The following is an 8129-nucleotide window of genomic DNA, read 5'->3' as shown; positions in this document are numbered from 1 at the left end:
GCTTTCAGAAGGCGAAACAGCTGTCACACGTAATAATAATTACACAGCAGAACTTGTTTATAGATTGCAACAATAACATTTGGCTGTCATCAGTTGTTTTGTTTTGCTCTATCTAAAATTAATTTTTTACCATTCTTTTTTGTTTTCTGGCAAAAAAAAGTGTAGTGTGTTGTGCCTTGAGGTTTCTTCTCCCTCCTGATCTTCCAGGAGTCACTTTTCGCTGCTGATTTCCAGATATTTATAAACTTTTTTTACTTCTGTCATTTTCCATACTATTATTGTAGTTGTTTACTGTTGTGAATAATGGAGGAAGATTTCCCTCCTGGACCCCCTACAAAGCCCCCAGATCCCTCTCCAGACCCCCCAGACGGGGAAAATGTAGAAATTTCTGACAGTGATTCTGTCATTTTGACTTCTACCAAAAAAAGGAAATTTACTCCTTCTTCCCCAATAATACTTGACTCGCCTTCGACTTCACAGTCCCCACCAGCACTTTCTCAACTTCCTCCAACAAACTTTTATTCTCTTCATTCCCGTGGCCCATTCATAGTATACGCCCAAAAAACTGAGCAAGGAAAAACCATCCACCCTCTTGAATTTGGCAAATTCCTATCAAATAGCAAGAATCTTTCAATCGTTGTAATCTAATAAACTTAAGTTTAACAAATGGAATTTTTCCAATGAACTACAAAACCACAATAATCTCACCTATTTACAAATCTGGAGATCCACATCAAGCAACTAATTATCGCTCAATATGTCTAATTTCTAAAATAGGAAAGATCTTTGAAAAAATAGTAAAAAACAATTGGTAAATTTTCTAGATAATAATAAAATATTACACAAAAACCAGTTCGGCTTTATAAAATCACTCAGCACACTAGATGCTATTGCTAACGTAACTTCATACATTAACAAATCATTAGATAAAGGTAGAAAATGTGCGGGTATATTTATTGACCTTAGAACGGCATTCAATAGCATATCCCATGAGATGCTATGAAAAAAATTGAATAATATCGGCATAAAAGGCAACGCGATTAAATGGATCACCGACTACTTAAAAAACCGTCCTCAAGTAGTAAAAATCAATCATGTTAATAGTGATCAAGAGATTACAAGCTTTGGAATCCCCCAAGGTACAGTGCTTGGACCAATTCTATTTACTATATATGTAAACGATTTTTTTTTCAACCTTTACATGGTCAAATTACGTCATACGCTGATGATACAGTATTAATAATAAGTGATAAGACTTGGGAAAAAGTAGAATTAAAGGCCACAGAAGACATCAACAGTCAACACGCTCAAGAATTTTTTCGACACTAATTTACTGTCACTTAATAATGAAAAGACATTTGTAATTCCATTTGCAATCCATACGAATGATACTCCTAAAAATATTAACATTTTCATACATAATAATACTAAAATTCACAGTGTGATGTTTTGAATACTCAAATAAATAAACGATAAATAATAAACGAACGTGCTCCAAAAAATTTTTGACTAGTCGGCATACAGGCGGAGTAATAATGTTACTGAAAGATAATATAAATTATGAAACAATTTCTAACGAAAATCACAAAAACTGTACCTGGATCTTAGCAATAAAAATTAAGAAAGGATTTAGACCAGGAGTATACTGCGAAATTTATCACTCCCCAAATGCCAGTAAAAGTGACTTTATAAATTATTTTGAAAACTGGTGTTCAAATTTTTTAAACGAAACTGATCTCAATATAATTATTGGAGACTTTAATATAAACATGAAATGCGAAACAGATTTTCATACAAAGAAAATGAAAAGCATCATCAACATTACAGGAATGAAACAGTTGGTCAAAGAATACACTAGGATAACACAATCAACCTGTACACTCATAGATCTTGTTTTATCAAATGATTATCAACTAACTAACTAACTAACTAACCATCACGCCGTTTCCCCGCAGGGGTAGGCAGAGAGGACGGACCGCCAAACAACTCGGTCTTGGCACACACTCCTTGCCTCATTCACATTCATACATCGTCTCATACATACTCTTCTATTATTCTGACTCTTGACATGGCCCGACTCGAGTATCTGATTCACTTGATCGTGCCATGTCTTCCTCGGGCGTCCCCGACTTCTGCTACCATTCACATTTGCATCATATATCCTCCTTACACTCCTATCTTCGCTCATTTGCTCTACATGCCCAAACCATCTAAGCGTCCCTTTCTTAATCTTACTCATTACGCTTACATCAGCCTTGCACTCTTTGCGGATCTCCACATTCCTCACACGATCAAACATGGTTTTACCACACATACGCCTCAGGGATCTCATTTCAACAGCATTTAATCTACTTTCATCCTTTCTTTGCCAGTTCCATGCCTCACTTCCATACATCAAGGTAGGTACCAGCACTCCGTTGTGGACTGCTAACTTCGCTTCTTTGGACAATTTTTTGTTAGCGCCTACGGCGTTTAGTCCTCCATTAACGGAATTACCTGCATTTACCCTTCTTTCAATATCTCTGTCAGCCTTTCCATCTCTCGTAAACATACTTCCTAAATACACAAACTCATCCACCTGCTCCAAGTATTCCCCATTCACAATTATATTGCACACTGTTTTCGTACTCTCTCTTTCAACTAAATGTAAAAATATTAGATACACCTAAAATAACAGATCATAGCATCATTAATATAGTGATGGCAAAAAATAAAAACATCAAAAATATCGAAAAAGTTATTAAAAGAAGAAACATGAAAAGATACGATAAGAGTATTATTGATTCAAGATTGGAAAGCTATAAATAACTTAGATTTTCACAAAAAAGGTGAAACTATAATAACCAATGTGACTGATGCAATAAATAAAATAATGCCTGAACAACGTATAGTAATTAAAACCAATAATCAATGGTATTCCAAAAAACTAAGACAAATGCAATATGAACGAGATACTTCTTATAAAATAGCAAAAATTACAAAGGATAACGAACATTGGAATAGATTTAAAACAATTCGAAACAAGTACTCAAAACTTATAAAGGATACAAAAAATGAACATTTCACCAACAAAATTCAACGCGAAAGGGGAGATCCAACGAAAATGTGGAAAACACTTAAGTCAATGATGAAAAATAAATGTGAAGATGTGGAAAAAGATATCATATTCCGAACCAAATTGGCTGGCGAAAACAACATGGCTGATAAGTTTAATAAATATTTTGTGACAAGTATAGAAGAAATTAACAAAAATATCCCAATCATAGAAGAAGAAGAAATTTTCAATTTTGAAGAAAAAACTTGCGAATTAAAGTTTAAGAAAATAGACGGCCAGAAACTCCAAAACATACTGTCCAAAATCAAATCAAAGCCCAGCCAAGATGGGATCACTATTCAAATATTAGAACATGCATTACCTGTAATAGGAGAAGAGTTTCTTAGTTTGATAAACGAATCGTTAGAAACAGGGAAGTTTCCTGAATCATGGAAAACGTCTATGGTGATACCGATTCCAAAGATTTCGAACACAAAAAAATGTGAAGACTTTCGACCTGTAAATATGTTACCAAAATATGAGCAAGTGGTGAAATACATAATTAAATCTCAACTTAAAGAATACCCGGAAAATAATAGCATCCTTTGTGACAAACAATCTGGATTTAGGAACAATAATTCATGTGAAACAGCGTTAAATTTAGTAATTGATGATTGGAAGGAAGATATAGATAAAAAAACTTGCATATTGTTGCGGTGTTTTTAGATTTTCAGAGAGCTTTTGAAACAATAGATAGAAAAAGAGTTATTAAAAAATTTAAAAAAATATGGAATAAAAGGGAAAGAACTGGAATGGTTTAAAAACTACTTAAGCAACAGACAACAAACAACAAAGATAAGAAACAATATATCAAATCCGATTGAAAATAAGCTGGGTGTACCGCAAGAATCTATATTGGGTCCGATATTGTTTATACTCTACATAAATGATATGGTAAAAATATTAAAACATTGCAAAATAAGACTGTTTGCAGACGACGCACTAATTTATATTGCAGAAGATAATTATGAGAAAGCAATCAAAAAGATAAAGAGTGACTTAGAAACATTGTCAAAATGGCTCAAACTAAATAAATTAAAACTAAATGTAAATAAGACAAAATACATGCATATAGTAAAATCAATTTCGACTACAATTCTCATCACAATTCCAAAACTTCAGCCCGTTTGGTCCCTTAGAGCCTGATAAAAGTGCTTCCAAAGTTCGAAACCAAGTCTCAAATTAGCGTCCATATTTCTTAAAATACAACTTTATGGAGATTTTGTGACTGAATTCGATTTCGACTACAATTCTCATCACCATTCCAAAATTTCAGCCCGTTCGGTCCCATAGAGCCTGATAAAATTGTTTGCGAAGTTCGAACCCAAGTCTGAAATGAGCGTCCATAAAAATCATGATTTTTCTAAAAATACAACTTTATGGAGATTTTATGACTGAATCCGATTTCGACTAGAATTCTCATCACAATTCCAAAATTTCAGCCCCTTTGGTCCCTTAGAGCCTGATAAAAGTTGTAATATTTATATATTTTTTTGTAATATCTGCATTAACTGTACAGCGCCCCTGAGGTGATATTTCGCAAAAGCGGCGCTATAAAAATCATCCAATAAATAAATAAATAAAAAACTTGTTGAATTTTGACCTAATTCTAGCGTGATACAATTGTTGGTACAACGGATACCGAAAACGTTTCTCAGATTGCCACTAATCTTCTCATATATATTTTAGTTTAAAAAAAATAATAATACAAGTACAATAATAATATATTAAATATTGAAGACAATATTAGTGATTTCTAAACGAAAATCTGAAACAGAAAAATCAGAAAAGGAAACGGTCACATCTGGGACTCGAACCCAGGACCCTTGTCTTTCCGGGACAGTGCTCTACCAACTGCGCTAATGGGACCCTATTCCCCTCGGTCACTTTTAACTGTATCATACTTCGAATAAGAACTACCAACATTGTCTTCATTTTTTCACCGCACATTTTTATTGGCAACTATCTTTATGTAGAGGTTTTACTCAATAAAGTTATTCCGAAAAAATAAAATAATATATTATATTTTTTACGTACACTCTCCTAATATATACGATAGGAGTCAAATCATACAATGTCCAGTGTGTTTAATAGATATGGTGTATTCTACGCTCTAAGTCATATCTTCTCCAAGCTTAAACTATATAAACGAAGGAACCTGCCAGGTAAGTATTGTTTGTATACCTGTTTCCAAATACGTAAATAGAGTCTAGAAAACCATTTTTTAACACCTACTTTAACGACCTTCCGTCAAACTTAAACAATGCAACGATTGAGGGAAACTTTTAACAGGTAATTCATTAATAATTTCCGATATTAAACACGGAAATCAATAATGGTAATGTAATAAAAATTAAATGAATTTGGTTTTCATAAAAAATAAGTACCTATATGGAAATAAAATTCATGTATTGTCTGTAAGTGGCTTCAGAACAGTTTGATAATGTCTTCAGAAGCAAAACAACAGCCACGCGTAATAATAATTATACGGCAGAGCCTGTTTAGAAATACGCTGTTTTTTGTGTATTGAATTATAATATTATTGAATATGTAAAAGAAAAACTTAGTCATATTTTTATAGCGCCCTTGTGGTGATATTGTCATAAAAACTGCGTTGTACAGATGATTCAATTATTATTATTTGAGTGATGGATATATGTCTCTCATTGGCAGGACTATGCAATGTTATATGTATCTTATGATGTTATGATATTGGCCACTGGCCACGAGGGCATCGTTTTCAATTCCATAATTTACGACTTCATATTCTGGGCTGCATCTTCTGCTACATTAATGCTCGGAAATACAAATGGCTCTGGAGAAATCTGACGTCGCGTCGGAGACAACATTGACCGTTAATTGCTCATTTGTTGGTATTTTCCATTCGGACACGTCCCTTTCGGCCAGGGCAGAATATACCCCCGCCCCTAGAGGTAAATGCACCTCAGTTTGTGTTCAGGTGTGCAGGTGGAAGCACGTGGTCGAGCGCGAAGCAATTAAGCGTTTTAGCAACCTTAACACGATTGCCAACTTTTTACGAGTTGATCGGGGAAATAAAAAAGTTTGATTGCCAGCATTTTACGAGTTTATCGGAAATTAAAATATAGACTACGTTTTTTTAAAATTATTTATTATTGTGAACAGTTTATAAATCCAGTGAACATCATTGTGAAACTAATTCGTACCGATTTTTCGATTAATTAAAAAATGGGTTGGAATGATCCCAGTGATAACATCGAAGCCAAAATGTTCGACGATAACACATTCCGATGCCTGGCTGAGGTAAATTATTTAACTTTTTACTATTTTTTACTTGACTCATTTCAATGGGTGTCGGAAAGAGACGGAAATATGCAGGTATTCTTCGTCACTTATCTCTCGTCTCGCCAGTTTCTCCCGTTTTATGACTCTTATGATAATATCCTTACAAGCACAGTTGACGTTATTATTACGTTTGCAAATTATTCTCATAATGTGACTTCATCGCAAATTATATTTATCTGGTTATTTCCGAAATAGGTGAGAACAAAATTTACCTACAACTTTTTATAGATTGAGGTTTTTTTAATACATTCGGTAAAATTGAACACTTTACTTGCATTTTAAAAATATTTTAATAGACCAGCGCCGTTAAAAGTATATATGTACGTATTATAATAATATGAATACTAATGTGTCAGCTTGCGCACAGTATCAAACTCATATTGTAACACTGTTCTTGTATTATTAAAAAAACGTCTCGGTTATAAGTATCTATGTACATATTAAAATATTATGCATACTAATGAGTCAGCTTGCACACAATATCAAACTCATATTGTAACAGTGTTGTTATATTTTTTATAGCACGTATTTGCCACATTAATGATTTAATAGCTAGGTTAGGTTTACCTAGTTTACCCTTACCAAGTAGTAATTACGTGATTTTGAGAGAATGAGAGCGCGAATGCTTGTGCGCATGGTTTTAATAAAGGCGCCATTGCTATTCTGTGGTTACGGGTGACAGTCGGGTGTATGTAAAGGGCAAATTACAGATATATATAACGTACTTTATGAATCGGAGCTGGAATTCTTAATTACTTACCCTAATATATAAAGGATTCCACAATTAATCACCATAGTTTAATTGGTTAATCTGATGTTCCTCTAAGATCAATGTTGTTTATATTTTACTGGCTAAATTCCCCGGCAGAAATCTTCTTCTTGTTTTGAAGGTCAAGTGTGCAAAATTTCATCAACCTCAGAATTACATTTTTAAACAAATCATATCCACGAAATTTCAATAATACATAGTTTGTATATTATGCTGTCCGTACATACTTATCATGAATTTATGGACATCATTGTTGCCTTCCAAGCAGTTGACCGAGTTCAATTATTGGCGATGGCATTTAAAAAAATATGTATTTTATCTTTTACTTTAAAAGTTGTGTTTAACTTTATATGGCGTGATTTTTCACGGATCTAGGAATTCAATCGAAAAACAACAAAATACCAACAACTTGTTTGTGGAGAATTTGATTACAAAAATTTTAATTATATGTATGATTGATGATGTTATTTTCTTTCGTAACAAAATTGTAAATTTTTTTTTTTTTTATAATTTTTTTTTTTATTTATTGTTTTTGTGTTTAGTTCGTAGAACTCCATTTAATTTTTTTATAAATTTAATTTAGATTAAATTTGATAATATTATTATTAAGTTCTGCAAGTGTTTTAGTTTTTTATTATTGTGACAGCTGTTTCGGCTTACAAGGCCATTTTCAAACTGTGGTTAGTTCACATTGAGACGACGTATTTATGCTATTTCAAATGTAAATTTTGAAGGTGATTTATTACTGGTTACACCGATGACAATATGATCTATTGTTGATTAAACCAATCTATGTTTTCCCCTCAGTAAATGGTAATGAGTTCTTAATTATTTACTAATGACTTTATTGCTATGAATTATTTTGCTTGGGTTTTGTGAAAATACTGAGAAGTGGTGAGTTAATTATTTTCCGTACTTTATTAATTAGTGTTAAGTTTTTAG

This window comes from Hesperophylax consimilis, unplaced genomic scaffold (genome assembly GCF_061612785.1).
Source record: "Hesperophylax consimilis isolate HC1 unplaced genomic scaffold, BYU_Hcon_1.0 scaffold_51, whole genome shotgun sequence".
Classification (NCBI taxonomy): domain Eukaryota; kingdom Metazoa; phylum Arthropoda; class Insecta; order Trichoptera; family Limnephilidae; genus Hesperophylax; species Hesperophylax consimilis.
The sequence above is the reverse complement of the archived record's forward strand: the minus strand, read 5'-3'. Positions refer to the sequence as shown.